The sequence below is a fragment of the Bos grunniens genome, chromosome 7 (genome assembly GCF_055505025.1).
Source record: "Bos grunniens cultivar Pamir isolate PY7600 chromosome 7, Bosgru_T2T1.0, whole genome shotgun sequence".
NCBI classification, from domain to species: Eukaryota; Metazoa; Chordata; class Mammalia; order Artiodactyla; family Bovidae; genus Bos; species Bos grunniens.
The window spans coordinates 65,780,263-65,795,336 of record NC_141171.1 but is presented as its reverse complement, the minus strand read 5'-3'; positions in this window follow the sequence as shown (position 1 = coordinate 65,795,336).

Here is a 15,074-nt window from a genome sequence, read left to right as displayed (position 1 = left end):
ATAGAGCACAGGGAAGCCAGGGGATTTAAACTCAGAGACTGACCCACACCCACTCACTTTCTCACTTGTGTATTAGTATTTGGACAGAGTAACAGAGATTTGATGAAGAGTTACCTTGTCAGGAAAATGGGTATAGTAACACTTTATGTCTGGAAAATCCCATGGAGGGAGGAGCCTGGTGGGCCGCAGTCCATGGGGTCGGTAAGAGTCAGACAAGACTCAGCGACTTCACTTTCACTTTTCACTTTCATGCATTGGAGAGGGAAATGGCAACCCACTCCAGTGTTCTTGCCTGGAGAATCCCAGGAACGAGGGGCCTCGTGGGCTGCTGTCTATGGGGTCTCACAGAGTCAGACACGACTGAAGTGACTTAGCAGCAGCAGCAGCAACACTTTATGCTAGGTGGAGGGTGTTTTGTGATTTGTTTTTATGCGTGGCTACTCTGCTTCCCCCAGGGGCTGTGGCCAGGAGCCATTCAGGGAAGTCCATGGTGAATGGCAGGGCACCAGGTCCATACAACGTTTAGATGTTTGAAAGAGGGCCCTGCATGTATCCTAGTGGGCTTCATGGAGGTGGTGGTGGCAGTGCATGCCCTGGTCTTGAGGATACATGTGAAGTGGACAGGTGGAGAGGAGAAGGAAGGATAGGACCAAAACACTTGGCAGCTGGAATTAAAGTGACAGATGAGGGCAAAGAAAAGCCTGGACTGGGAGGAAGGAGGGAAGGGGAGAAAGGAGGCAGAGGAAGAGGGAACAAAAGGGAGTGGCTCACAGGAGGGGCCTGGTCCATAGGGCACTGCCAACCAGGCCCAGGCACTTATTTGTTGATTCATTCACTTGTTCATTCATTCAACGTGTATTGAGCCCATGTATGTACCAGATACTCTGCTAGGGAATAGGGATACAGCAGTAAACAAGCCAGGGTTCCTGCCCTCGAAGGGCTGACATTTACTAGGAGACAGATGTTACAAACAAATAACCATGAAATAAAATAACCTCTGATGGTGACTAAAACCTCAATGCTGAAGGAAAGAAACAGCGTGTAGAGGACCCGTTTGTTTGGGGGTGGCCAGGATAGGCCTTCAAAAGATGATGTTTAAGACGAGGCCTGAAGGTTATGAGGGACCAGCCTTGTGAAAAGCAGGGAACAAACCCTCTAGGCAGAAGGCACAGCTGCAAGTCCCTTCTGGTGAAGGAGAACTTCAGAGATGGAGACACTGGTTGCCATGGTGACTTTGGGCCTGGCAGCATCAGGTGCCTCTGCTCAGATAGCACATCCCTTTTGTCTTAACTTTACTTCCAGAAAGTTCCCCTGCAGGATCTCTCGATCCATTACACAAATGGGGAAACAACCCCAGAGAGGGGCTTCCCTAAGTTTACAGCTTGCCCGTGGGGGAATCTGGTTGTCCGGAAGCCATTTAGATTCTTTCCTTCTCCTTTTATGAAATGGAAAATATTCTCATCTGGACATGGCCTTGAGAGGCCTGGACAAGAGGGAGATGGCACAAACCTGGTGACCTGGCTTCCCATGTGCTGTGGGAGGTGTGACCCTGGAGCCCATGGACTCAGGATTTGGGGACAACTCGGCTGCTTCTGCGAGATAGAAACACCAGAAGCACAGACATCCTGGGAGTTAATCTGAACGACAACTACATGGGAGGATTTTCTTTTCTTTTCCAGAAAAGACCTGGGGTTTGGGAGGGGGATGGGGACAGCCAGCAGAGCTGTTTTCACAGAACTTAGAGGCCCCCTGGGGAAGGGGAGCAGCAGAACTGAGAAGCACTGAAGGACAGAAGTGGGTCAGTGGTGGGTGGACACTTCAGGAAGGCAGATTTCAGCCCAGTACCAGACTGTGCTTTCTGACTCCTCGCTGCATCAGTGGTGGAGGCCCATTGCTAGAGTATTCAAGATGCCAACTCACCGTCCATTAGGATGACTAGGGAAAGTGGATTTCTCAGATATTTTCTAACCTGGAGTCTAGGACTATACAGGTTTAGAAAGATTGAGGGCAAGAAGATAAGAGGGCAGCAGAGGATGAGATGGTTAGATAGCATCACATGAGTCTGAGCAAACTCCAGGAGATACTGAAGACAGGGAAGCCTCGCACGTTGCAGTTAATGGGGTCACAAAGAGTTGGACACAACTTAGAGACTAAACAACATAAAATTAGTAACATAACCACTGAATAGGAGTTGAATTAGTCACTGAATAAATGATCCCTTCAACCCATTCCTACGGTTCTGAGTTGCTTGTTTGACCCACAAAAGGTATGTCATAACAGCTTCAAATACCTTCAAGTCTCAGATTTGTTTTGGGGAAGATGCGTTGGCTGGAAGTAACAGCCTCAGGCATTTCTTTTCCTTCCATCATGGGTTTCAAAAAAAATTTCCTGAGCGCTCACTATGTTCTGGGTTAAGCAACAGGCCCCGAATTCTCACCACGGCCTGTGAGAGGTTCTGTAGTGTCTCTGGCTCTAATCCACTTAGTTCTGTCATTCTCTGCGGTCAGTGTAAGGGGGCCTGTGAATTTTCTCTTAAAGACCCGAGGAGATTTTTATTTGCATGAGTAATTCTGATGTGGAGCTGAGCTTAGAAGTTCTGGAAGAGAAGAGCTTGCCAAGTTCTCTGCAAGCTCTGAGGAAACTGAAGGCCCATCTGGGGAGCCTGGGTAGGAGGTTGGGTAAGGAGGGTGTCCATGTGTGTGTATGTGTCTGCATGTGTGTGTAGGCAGGTGCACAGGCAGCTGGCCATGCTCGATGCACCATGAAATTCAACGACACAGGCTCCATTTCTGAAAATGAACTCCAGGCCACTCCAAACACATTTAGAAACCATCCCTGGGCTTCTCCCAGATGAAGCTAAGCTGGCAAATAGCAACAAGGAGGTTGGATAAAGATGGGGGTGGGAATCATGTTTTTATCTTTCCAAACTCTGGCAACAACTGGTAACACTGCGAATGGATGGCAGCATCCCATTCTCCATGCATCCCTGTGCTTGCTTCCCTTCCATCTGCTCAGCATTGAGACCAAACCCACAGTCCCCAGAGTCACATAGTGCTCGTCTGCCGTATTTTCTGGTCCCCAGATTTGGACAGAGCTTCAGTGCATTTCTCCTTGACTTTTTTGATCAAATTTGTGGAGAGTTTTTTTTTTTTTTAATCTGGAAACAAATTGTAGCTGAAGGGGAGAAAAGGTGCTGCTTAAATTCAAGCTCTGTCTCCCTGGTGGCACAGGTGGGAAAGAATCTGCCTGCAAGGCAGAAGACCCGGTTCAGTCCCTGAGTCCGGAAGATTCCTTGGAGAGGGCATGGCAACCCACTCCAGTATTCTTGCCTGGAAAATCCCCATGGACAGAGGAGCCTGGTAGGCTACAGTCCCTGGGGTCACAAAGAGTCTGAGACGACCGAGTAACACTTTTACTTTTTTCTGTTTTTCTAAGATTTAGTTCTCTAAAAAGGATAAAACAAATATCTATTTAGCACAACTAGGCTCTCTAATTCGGAGAAGGCAATGGCACCCCATTCCAGTACTCCTGCCTGGAAAATCCCATGGATGGAGGAGCCTGGAAAGCTGCAGTCCATGGGGTCGCTGAAGGTCGGACACGACTGAGCGACTTCACTTTCACTTTTCACTTTCATGCATTGGAGAAGGAAATGGTATCCCACTCCAGTGTTCTTGCCTGGAGAATCCCAGGGATGGGGGAGCCTGGTGGGCTGCCATCTATGGGGTCACACAGAGTCGAACACAACTGAAGTGACTTAGCAGCAGCAGCAGCAGCAGCAGCAGCAGGCTGTCTAATTAGCTCCCCTGTGCCCTCCCCTCAAACTCAAACCACTTGTCTCCACATAAAACCTCCCATAGGTTCCTCCATTAATGCCCTTCTGAAGGACGGGCCAGCCCACAGCTGGCAGCCCCTGGCTTGCGGGCTGCAAGCCACGGAAGGCATGGGGCTGGGACAAAGGCACGTGCAGAGGGCATGCGGGAGCCTGGCCGCTTTGAGAAGCCAGCTTTGTTGAGCTTGCGGAAGTCACCATCAGTGAGAAAGCATCTCGGGGACACACATGGAGACTCAAAGAGCCTCAGGCGCAGATCTGAGACGTCACAGAATCTTTGAGGCCGTCTTGGCAGAGATGTCCGCTACTCCGAGGGAAAAGAATCCATTTCCACATTCTTCCGCCCTGGACGCCACTAGATGTTTATACATCCCTGGGAGAGGTTATCTGCTTTTGACTTGAGGCTCCAAACCAGGCCTCCGATGGGTGGACCTGGAGGATGCTGGGGGTGAGGAGTGTGTGTGGGGTATGGGTGGGGGGTTAGCAGGGGCTGCTCCTTGGAATCCAGAGACCCACAGAATCAGCTCGACTGCTGGCCCTTCTCCATCTACCTCTACCAACGAATGAAGGGGTCTTCTCATGAAGAGGTCAACTCTGCCCTTGACTAGCTGTGTGACTTTGAACAAGTCATTTTCTTGTCCTAGGCCTCAATTTCCCCAACTTTGAAAAAAGCCCGTTGGGGGATGATTTGAACTACAGGTTCTTAGCATTTTGGAGACACTGGCCTTTTGGCAGTCTGCTGTCAGAGTGTCTCTCTAGGAAGGACATTTTACAGATGCAGATTCCAAGTTTTATGTACACGTTCAGGGATTCTTAGGGCCCTGAAGTCCCTCTGAAGACTGGCCATGAGAGCCCCTGGTGGTGGTCTCCAGGGTCTCGAACACCAACTGCACATGATCAATGCTTTGGAAATGTCTGTGGGATGAATAAATGATCCCTTCAACTCTCACTTAAGAATCTATGATTCTAAGTGCCTGGCCTTGACTTTGCTTAGTCATAGCCTGCAGATAGAAACAAAGGTATGCAGGGAAGACTCTTGTCTGACTGTTGGAGGCATGCACACACACACATACACACACACACACACACACACACCCTCCCATTGCCACCCCTTTCCCCCACATACTTTATGCTGCTACTATGTGCTGGGCACTGGGGATATGGTGATGATGAGCAGGACAACCCCATTCCTGCCCTCACGGAGTCTCGCCTTTCTGGGCAGAGATCTGTGCCTGACCCAGAAGCACAGTGAGACCCAGACACAGCCCTGCAGTTGGGGCCACATTAGGACTTTCACGGGCCTTGGGCACTTCTGCCTTCAATGTGCCCCTGCCTCCATCAAAAAAATTTAAGTACCACTGTGTTGGTATAAAGATGAATATAATCCAGACTAAATTCATTGTTATATATTCATTCTTATTATTTTCATGTTTTCCTTATTTAAAAAGATATTAAAACATTTCTATGAACCTTGAAACATATTGTGGGCTTTCAGTACCATGTCTAGTGGATTAGCTGGCTCTTTCCGCAGCTCAGCCTTAGCCACCAGACAATGCAAAATCTAAGACTGCCAAGTGTGGGTTTCAACAAGAGAATCCAGGGACTTCCCCGGTGGTCCAGTGGCTAAGGCTTCGTGCTCCCAATGAGGGGGCCTGAGTTTGATCCCTGGTTGAGGAAATAGATCCCACACGCTGCAACTAAAGATCCCGCATGTCAATGAAGACTGAAGATCCTGTATGCCGCAGCTAAGACCCAGCACAGCCAAATACATAAACATTAAACAACAACAACAACAAAATCAAAAAAGAGAATCTGTAAGGTACCAGAGGAGGAGAAGGAGGTCTGGGAAGTCTTCCGGAGGGAGGGAGATGGCTCCTAAGCAGAGCCCTGGAGAGTGAGCATGACTGAACTGAAGACGCCTCTGGGCTGATAGGGGTGAGACCCCTGAGAGGGCAAAGGCCTGGTGGGAGGGTCGAGCAAGACACGTGCAGGCAGCAGAGGTGGCCAGAGTTCCAGAGCCCCTCAAAGCTGGGCCTGGGGGTCACTCAGCATCTTGTCAACAGCCTCGCCCCGACGTGCACCCATGTCTCCCACTCCCACTTGTGGAATCTCAGAACGCTGAGGAGGATGAGCCCTCAGATAACCCCCACCACAACCCCTGTTTGCTGAGTGGGACCAGGCACATGGAGCGCTTCATCATTATCTCATTTTATAGATGAAAAAACCAAGGCTCTAGGGGTTAAGTAACTTGCTTGCAGTCAAACAGCCAGGATGAGGCAGAGCCAGATTGACTCAGGAGCCCAGAGCTCTGAGCTCCCCACCCCTACATCGTACTGTCTCTCGGAGAGGCTGAGGGAGCCCAATCTGGCCATCCCACAGATGAGTCAGCTGGGGTCCAGAGAGGAGATCAGATCAGCCCACCGTCACAAGAGTTTTTCAGCAGAATTGGGCATAAAACCCAGAGAGCCTGGCTCTAGCCCAGGGGGCCCTCCCCAGTGATCAGGAAGATCAACATAGTTGAGTGGAAAGAAATACCTCAACCTCTGAAGTCAGACAGTCCCTGTTTAAATACCTGGTTTCCATCACTAAGAGACCCTTCACCTCCCTGTGACTCAGGTTCCTCTCTGTAAAAGGGAGACAGTAACAAGTTAACACCTTCTGGATGGTAACATTAGCATTATCAGCCTTCTTCATCCTCTCAGCTTCAGAAAGCACACCCTGGTTTCTACAACAGCCTTGCCCCTCCCTGGCAAGTCCTTCCTACCTGACCTGTCTATGCCGTTTCCTAAAGACGCCCTTTCCTAAAGACCCCGTTTCTGTAAGAGTCAGACCAAGATCCTCCTTTCTCAAAAGTTTGTTCTCAGAAAGGGGAGCCTTTTTTCCTTCATGTTCCTCCACTCCTCACCCCTGGACAGAACAGGCTCCTCTGTGTCCCAAACCCATCCCTTTGGCGGGAGAAGCACCTGCCTCCCAGGCTGGCTGAGTAGATGTTATCATGGGCACGTGCTGACTCACCTTCGTGACAGCTCAGCCCGATGGGCAGAAAAGCAGTTCTGGGTGCCACAGTCTTCCAGGCGTAGAGACTCACTGGAGCTACCCTAGGCTGGGGCGGCAGGAAGACCAGGGGCCTCCTTGCCACCTCCCCTGGGAGGAGGCGAAATTGTAGGAACTGGTCTCTGGAGTCAGGAGGTGCAAAACTGTCATTGAGTCATGGGAAAGCATCCTGTAGAAGGGTGACAAAGTCGGGGGTTCTCAGAGAGAACTTAGACTCTTAGCGGAACTGACGGGATAGGGGTCCATTCAGTTCAAGGTCTTATCACAGGCAGTGCTGACTAGGGAGTAAAAGGGTTGTCTAGGGCAGTACTGAGCCCCCATGTGCTGGTACTGTGGAAGCAGAGGCCAGACAAGGATGTTGGGAGGAGCTTTAGGTACCAGATTGTTGATGCAGGAGTCCATGGCTGTCCAGATTGAGAGCTTTATGAAGCCCATGCCTCTTCTCCTCCCATTTTCTAGTGAGGCAACACAGTTGAATGGAAAGAAATGCCTCAACCTTTGAAATCAGACAGTCCCTGTTTAAATATCTAGTTTCTACCACTAAGAGACCCCTCACCTCTCTGTGACTCAGTTTCCTCTCTGTAAAATGGAGACAGTAACAAACACAAGTGCTGTTGTGAGGGTTAAGTGAGAACATATCTAAAAGTCCTGGTAATAAATATGTTTCTCTTCCCACGTTACAGAAGGAGGGAACGGAGTCTGGAGCTGTTAAGGGTCATAGCTGGCCAAGGTTAAATGGCTGATGGGGCGGTTTATTTAGAATGGGAACCAGGGTTCTTCCAGCACAGCGGGCTGTGTCCTGCCTGTTTAAGTTTCACATACTGAGCACCGACAAATGCCTGAGCCGAATGGTGTTCCACTGAGTGACCAGGTACAATTTTCCTCATTCTACACATGAAGCTCAAATACTTATATTTCAATTGCTCAAGGTCTCAATGAAGAAGCAGCAAAATTGAGATTCCAATTTAAGCCTGACTCTCAAGCCAAACTCTTGTTCAAGAGTTGGCAAACGACAGTCCACAGGCCTAATCCTCCTCACTTCCTGTTTTTTATAAATAAAGTTTTATTAGAACATGGTAATATTCATTCATTTACAGGTTGTCTGTGACTGCTTTCATGGTATAGCAGTAGGGGAATCATCGACTCGCAAGGTCTAAAAGCATTAACTATCTAAAAACACATATAGCCAAAAAAATTTGCCTAGCTCTACTTTTCACCACCATTTCATAGTCTCTTCTTAAGAATTTAAAAGGAGAATCTGCTTAACACCAAGGCACACTTTTAGGCAGGTCGGTAACTACTTGACATGAATTCTGTGATAAATAGAGACTGAATTACTACCTTGTGTTCCTTCTACCTTTCCTTCATCTCTCCCTAGGCAGATCTTGGTCAAATGGGTGGGCTGAGTAAAACAAAGACAAAGGCTTGTGTCAAGCACATTAACAATGCCCTATAGGGAATTTCCTGGCGGTTTGGTGATTAGGACTCTGCTGTTTCACTGTGCTTGGAGGCATAGCCAAAAATAAAAAATTAAAATGTTTTAAAAAAATGTCCTGTGTTTGCATCTGTATAATGCAATATAATCAGGGGTTTTAATTGTTTTATTTAACATTTTTTATTATTTAAAATGACTTAATTGTATTACTCCTTGATGAGTGTTTACAGTTTATTATTATATTTCAAGTAGTTATTCATTTGACCGCACCAGGTCTTCGTAGCATCCTGTGGGATCTTCATTCTTCTTGAGGCACGCGGGATCTTTAGATGTAGCATTTGAACTCTTAGCTATGGCATGTGGGATCTGGTTCCCTAGGGACCGAATTTGGGTCCCCTGTATTGGAGCACAGAGTCCTACTCACAAGAGGACTACCAGGAAAGTCCTCACGGTTTATTACTAATGCTATTTATTATAACTGTCAGAGCTGTATCTTTTCTCCTTTTAAATACATGATCTCCGCTGTGAACGTAAAATATTTCAGAACAACTTCCTTCCCCAAGCAAACAAGTGGGATTTTTAGCCATAGCTGGGGAGATAATAGATTTTGATACACTGGAATGAAAGAACAGATTCAATCCATGAATAAAAGATAACGAATCTAAGCAGAAAGCGTACGGAACCAGGAGTCAAGAGACCTAGGTTCTAGACATGTGTGTTAGTCACTTAGTTGTGTCCTGGACGGTAGCCCACCACGCTCCTCTGTCCATGGGATTCTCCAGCCAAGAACACTGGAGTGGGCTGCCATTTCCTTCTCCGTGGTTCTAGACATAGCTCCATCCAATCAATTCGGTGATTTGGGTTTCTCATGAGCCCTCCTAAGCCTCAGTTTCCCTTTATAAAATGGGGCTATTGGACCAGATGACTGCTAATGGCTCTCCCTAGTATGGCAGTGTGTCCCCAGTTTAAAAACGCATCAAAATAAAGTCTTTGAGGGCAGTTCTGCCTAAACTCAGAGGCTTCACACAGATGACCATGGATCCCTCGATGGGTACTCTCTGTCCTGAACCTAACAATTCGTTTGGGGGTAGGGGGCAGTCTCCTCATCCGAGGCACCTTCCCCGTCGTTTCTGGTTTTGTCACAGGATCCAGAACTCTTTCATCAGGAGAAAGGGGATTTAGATCTGATGCGGGAGGAGTGTCCCTGGCTAGGGGCAGTGAGTCAGAAGACGCCAACAGCTGGAGGAGGGGGAAGCTGAAGGAAGTGGTGACTCTGTCCTGTCATCTCCCTCTGTCCTCGGGATGGCTCTATCAGAACACTGGGGAGCAGGACAGGACGGACATGTCATCGCTGTGAGGGGTGTGGGTGTCCCCACCTTCCTGCTAATCCCCTTTATGATTATCCTCTCCCTAGACAGGAATAAAACCTTGTCGGTTGTTTCTGTCACATCACTCTTCACAATTTGATAGACAAAAAAAAAAAGACATTTCACTGTTACTTTAATTTGTATCTATTTGATCAAGAAAAAGATCTGGGCTTTTTCTTATTTAACTACTTGTAGTTTTACTTTTGTAAATGGATTATTTGCAGCTTTTGCTTTACTTTTTTTTCCTATTAGGAATATTTATCTTTTCTCTTTTGATTTTCTGAGGTTACATACTTAATATGTGGGCTTCCCTGGTTACTCAGTCAGTAAAGAATCTGCCTGCAGTACAGGAGACCCAGGTTCAATCCCTTGGTCAGAAAGATCCCCTGGAGAAGGAAATGGCAACCTACTCCAGTGTTCTTCCCTGGAAAATCCCATGGACAGAGGAATCTAGTGGGCTACAGTCCGTGGGGTTGCAAGCGTTGGACACAACTTAGCGACTAAACCACCACCGCTTAATATATGGGCTTCCCAGATGGCTCAGTGGTAAAGAGTCTGCCTGCCAATGCAGGATACAAAGGTTCGACCCCTGAGTCAGGAAGATCCCCTGCAGAAGGGAATGCCAACCCACTCTAGTGTTCTTGCCTGGAAAATTCCACAGACAGAGGAGCCTAGTGGGCTACAGTCCACAGGGTTGCAAAGGGTCAGACATGACTGAGAATGCATGAATACATGCCCTTAATGTGTAAATATATCTTTTGTTTTGTCAAGCTTTTACAGAATCAAACAAAACTCAGTGTAGCAAGACAATGTTAATAGCCATTTTACTTCCTCTGTAATTATGAACTCCAGAGGAAGCCACTGATAAATAACATTTTCTGGGTAACTGCTGTTAGTTTTCTGGATTTAAACAAATTTATTCAAATATATATATATGTATATCTATAATTTCTTTTTATAAAAGTGGAAACCTGTTACATCCTTTAATCTGAAAATTGTTTTTAAAAATTCTATATTGTAAAACTAAACTAGCCCTCTCTTAGATTCCTATGTCTCTTCTTTATTTCATAAACTCTTTTGTTATCCCCACTTCAAGAGTTAGGCAAGAATTGTTAGCCAGCGTTACAGATTAGAGAAACTGAGACCCAGGGAGGAAGTATAACTTATGCAGATCCTTCAACAAGTCAATATTGGGACTGAGAACCCCAGGATGAAATCCCCTGATTCTGGAGGCAGATGCCTTCTCTGTGTCTTCAGTGAATCAGAACTTCTGTCCCTAAAGTCACCCTCCTGAGGGAGATAGGCTGGAGTTGGGGGGTGAGAGACAGTGTAGATACTAAGAGAGTCCAAGATGGCAGAGAAGTTCAAATTACCCTCGAGACTCTACTCAATTCTTAAAGTACTAGGTGACCTTGGGGCCGGTGGTCAGTCCTCTCTGGGCTCCCTATGCTCAGAATGAAAGCTTTGGCCCAATCAAAGGATTTCAAACTGTGCTCTTTGGGGCACAGGGAGAGCCCCCCACAATTTACTGTTTCTCAAAAGTGAACACAGGGGTGGGAGGACATGTTCAGGGATGCTCATCACACACCACTTGTGTTGGTGAGAAGTTGGAAGCAATTGCCAGCAGAGGATGGGCTACATGCGTGAGATCAGGCTTGCATTCATCTCTTCTTTCATTCATAGCTATTGAGTAATACCTGCCAGGCCCTGTTGTAGACACTGGGAATCACCAGAGAAAAGGATAGACCAAGTCTCTGCCCTCTTAGAGCTTATCTGAAAGACTGGACCACCCAGCCGTGAGCTGAACCCCAGTTAGGTGTAATGAGATGAGTCTTTATGTCCCAGCATAGATGGGTCCCCTGGCCACAGGGCTGAATGGTAGAAATGGTACTCAAATCTGGGTAGGCTGATTCCTTTGATATAAATCCCTACCTCCTGCAGAATAAATCTGGATATCTGGCTACAGGTGGATAGATACATGAAAAGGTGCTGAGGAAGGTTTGGGAGGTGAATCTCCAAATGATAGTGCTGCTTCCAGAAAGAAAGGGGAAGTAGTCCAGGACTGAGGGCTATAAAATAAGTTCATAAAATAAACTTGAGTCCAGAGAGAAGGGAAGGACAAAAAGAAACTTACAAGTTTCAGTCTCAAAGAGTCCTTCACAATCTAACGTGTTCAGGCTCTATGATCTACCCAAAGCCAGGAAGCATCTTGGTTTGGGGATCAGAGATTTTGAATTAAACGAACCGATGACTATTATTACCTGAATCCAAGACCAAGCCAGCTTCATCACTGAGGCAGCACCCACTGTGTTCAGTGTGTGCAGCCCCAGCTGATTTCCCCTTAGGTATTATATTTAAAATCCCATCTTGGCATTGCTGGATGGGAACACCTCCCCCATGACTTATTTTATAAATGAGGAAACTGAGGCCAGACATTTCTTTTTCTTTTCCTTTTTAAAAAATGTATTGAGGTAAATTAATATTTTAAAAAAAGAAAAAATGTATTGAGGACTTCCCTGGTTGGCTCAGTGGTCAAGAATCTGCCTGCCAATGCAGGAGACATGGGTTTGATCCCTGATCAGGGAAGATCCTACATGCCACAGAGCACCTAAGCTCGTGTGCCACAACTACTGAGCCTGTGCCCTAGAGTCCAGAAACCGCATCTACTGAAGCCCGTGCACCCTAGAGTCTGTGCGCCACAAGAAGAGAAGCCACCACGATGAGAAGCCTGCATAGAACAACTAGAGAGCAGCCCCACTGGCTGCAACTAGAGCGAGGCCCGAGCGGCAGCGAAGACCCAGGACAGCCAAAAATAAATAAATACATTTTTTAAAATGTGTTGAATACCTTTGACCTATTACATTATGTGAGTTTAAGGTGTACATGTTAAATGATTTCTTTTTTTTGCCAAAGACTCCATTAATGGTAAAGCCCAGATCACAAAGCAGGAAGCTGGCCTGCCCTGCCTCCAGATCATAGGCCCAACTTAGGGGGAGGGAGAGGGTGGGATGGAGGGGGACGCCATCCTCTGGACTCCTACTGGAAGCTCCAATGATGAGTTCTAGTGTCCAGCATATGCTGAAAGGAAGCCTTGTCAACATGGAAAGAGATCAAGGTGGCCGGGGGGTGATGAAACCTCCTGTCGGGTCCAGCATCTCTGAGGAGATAGGGACACTTGGGACGCTGCCCCTGCCCCCTCCTTGAGCTCTCTCCACTCGAATTCCGAGGGGCTTTGGAATCACTAGACTGTCTCCCGCTCCCAGGAAACCCCAGGCTTCAGTGGAGCCAGGCGACTGGCCATCCATCATCCTTATCTCCCAGCTCTGGCGGCCCCAGGTCCCTGGCCTGGATGGGCCCAGGGGGCCAGGGGGGCGAGGGGGTAGGATGGGGGCAGGGAGGGCCTTGATAACAAGAAAAGCAGCTGTTCCCTGGGGGAACTTCAAAGTGCCCACAGCTGAAATTTATGGGCAGAGCTGTTCACATTAGGGGCCAGACGGCCATTCATCCCACAAATATTTATTGAGCACCTACTGTGTGCCAGGCACTGGGCTGGGGGAATCTTATGGGCCCAAAGAGATTTTGCTGTTTGTTAACATGTCTACCTCAGTGGACTAAGTCTGATGAATGGATTTGTTAGTTCATTCATTAAGTATTTATTAAGCACCCACTGTGTGCTGGGGGCTTGATGGAAATGTTAAATGAATATACTCCTACTGTCGCCAGAGTCTGAGATCCACTAATTCAGTGGTCCAGAGCTTCAGAGTCAGGCAGATGGGCAGGTTACTAAACCCTCCTGGGTCTGAATTTTCTTAGCTGTAAAACTGGGATAATAACTGCACTGATCCTGTAGGGTTTGGGAAAGGAGGAACTGAAACAAACAAAAAAAACCTGTGGGTCAAAATCTTCACCCAAGCCTGGTAGATGATCGTCTTGCAGCAAAGGTGGCTATTTTTGTGACTACTGCACGTGACAGGCCCCTCATTTGTTTATCATGTGTGTGTTGAGTGCCTGTTGTGCGTGCTTAGCAGTTGCTAGTTGGGCAACTGGCATGTGGGTTTGGGAGGGTTTGCCGGAGTCCCTACTTCCCTCCTCAGGACTCTCCTTGGCTGAGCCTTTGAAATGTTAAAGAAGAGCTTCTGCACAGGGCCCTGAAGAGGCATTTGGACCCCTCAAATTGCTTTCACTCCCAGACTCTAAGGGCCCATGATCTTCCCTCCTGGCAGGGTCATGGATGGGACCTCCCCACCCTCCAGGCAGCCCACGAGGAAGACCTTCCTTCTGCGGAGCTGAGATCTGCCCTCTGGAGATTTCCCCATTAGTGTCCCAGCTCTGTCCTCTGGGGCCTATGCCAAGTCTTTGAGCTTCAGTTTATTCATCTATAAAATGGGACTACCAATTATCCCTATTCTATAGGATTAATGGGGGGTTATAAAATGAAATGAAGATGGTAAAGCACTTGGCACAATGTCTGCACAATGAACTCTGTGACAAGGCTTCCCCTTGTCAACAATCAATAAAATAACAAACATCAACAATCAATAAAATAACAGTAGCTTCTGAGAATCAACAAAAGGAGGGGGTGGGGGAAGAGGAGGAAGAAGGAGAAGAAAGGGCACCAGAGTTGTACTTTCTGGGGTAGATAGTGGCTCTTGCTTCTCAGAAAACTTGAGTTTGGCAAAGGAGAGCACATGCGATCTCCAAAGATGTTTCCCAGCTCAGAAAGTCTGGTGAACACAGAAAAGAAAGCACTTGGAGTCAGTGTCCTTCTCCACCCAGCGGGGGCAGTGTTTCCACTTCAACTCGCAGAAGAGCAAGTGAGGCCTCTGGAGGGGACTTGGTTTCCCAAGGCCAGGGGGCAGGGCGCCCTGAGCATTCCCAGAGCCCCGTCTCTTCCCTCACTTCCTGCAAGGCAGCTGCAGAGGAAGGTCCCATGGACAGTGCTGTGGGGTGAACTGTATCTGCTCCCTAAAATTCATATGCTGAAATCCTAACTCCCAGCACCTCAGAATATGACTTTAGTGGGACACAAGGTCTCTACAGAGGTAGTAGAGTTAAAATGAGGTCATTAGGGTGGGTCCTTATCCAATACAACTGGCACCCGTATGAGGAGGGGACGTTTGGACACAGAGTGGTGCAGAGACAGAAGATAGGGAGAAGACTGCCATCCATGACATGGGAGAGAGGTCTGGGACACATTCCCCCACAGCCCATAGAAGGAACCAGCCCTGCCGACACCTCAGGTTTGGACTTCCCAGCCTCCAGGGCTGGGAGGACACATTTCTGCTGTTTAAGGCCCTCAGTCTGTGGCACCTTGTTACAGAAGCCCATGGAGGCATGTGGCATGCCCCCCGGAATGCACTGAGGGCTTCCCTACCTGTCCTGGGGGGGG